The following is a 1491-nucleotide window of genomic DNA, read 5'->3' on the forward strand; positions in this document are numbered from 1 at the left end:
ATTCTTAGAACATTCAAAATTTAGCTATTTTGCATGGTTTTTGTAAAGCAAGTTCGTTTCCCTTATACACTAACTTGTATTTATTATTACGCTTTGCAAATCTACAACACAAATGCATGGGTTTAGACCAACGTTTGGGGTCAAGTTTCATCGAATTCTAAGAACGTTCAAAATTTAGCTGTTGTGCACGGTTTTATTAAAGCAAGTTCTTTTTCCTTTTACACTAACTTGTTTTTAGAATTACGCTTCGCAAATTTACCACACAAATGCATGGGTACCTACGTTTAGGTCAAATTTCGTGGAATTCTGAGAACGCTCAAAATTTAGCTGTTTTGCTTGGTTTTACTAAAGCAAGTTCGTTTACCCGCTCAAAATTTAGCTGTTTTGCTTGGTTTTACTAAAGCAAGTTCGTTTACCTTTTACACTAGCTTGTAGTGGTTATTACGCTTTGCAAATTTACCAAACGAATGCATGAGTTTAGACCTACATTTTTTTTTGGGTAAATATAAATTTCATTAATAAAGAGTAATGGTACAGTACAACATGGGATTATCAACTGGTTTCTCCCTCTACCCAAGGGATACGCCATAATCTATACAATGCTCGTGTACCGACTGACGATGCTAAATCAACGCTAAGAATCCTCTGTCTGACGTCATTGATGATTAGTATGCTCAATGTGGCCGGTGTCCGCTCAGTATGATCAAATCTCCTCAAGTTCCTCCCCTTCCATATGTGGTAGACGCACGCCGCCAGTAGTGTACGGTAAGCTCTATTAATACTATGCTTACCTCTCCATTTCCGTGTCGCCCATTCAATATCTGTTGCCCAATCTCTATTGGGCCAGTGAAAGCGAATCCTTCTGCGAATCTCATAAAGGCACTGACGACTAAATCTGCATCGGAAGAATAAATGTGGATGAGATTCCGTAGCTCCCTCATCGCACAGAATGCACACCCCCAGGTGAGATAGCCATGATTTGTCTGTGGTAGGAAGTTTGCTAAGGATTGCTAGCCATAAGATTAACGAATGGCGAGGAATCTTCAAGGAGCCCAAAAGTAGTGAAGACCATCCTACTTTCGGCTCGGGGTGAGTGAATAATCGGTAGAGGGCCTGAGTAGTAGGTTGCCCTTCGTCACATCTCCACACCACCCGATCCTCTCCTCCGAAAATAAGCGGTAGGTTATGTGTGATTTCCAAACATTCAAAGTCAGTGATGGTAGGCCATTGCCATTCTTTCCCACGCCATTTTCTTGCACCCCATTCAACATCACTGACCCAATCCCGATTAGGCCACTGGAATCGTACAATGCGCCGAATACTACTGAGGCATCTTCTACTAAATCTGCAGTGGAAAAACAGGTGGTTATGTGACTCTACCATGTCTTCATTGCACAGCACGCAACCCCCAAGATGGGAAAGCCATGGTTTATCCGTCGTTGCGAGCTTCTCCAGGATAGCTAGCCAAAGGATAAACAAATGTCGCGGGAT

The sequence above is a fragment of the Sesamum indicum genome, unplaced genomic scaffold (genome assembly GCF_000512975.1).
Source record: "Sesamum indicum cultivar Zhongzhi No. 13 unplaced genomic scaffold, S_indicum_v1.0 scaffold00320, whole genome shotgun sequence".
NCBI lineage: Eukaryota > Viridiplantae > Streptophyta > Magnoliopsida > Lamiales > Pedaliaceae > Sesamum > Sesamum indicum.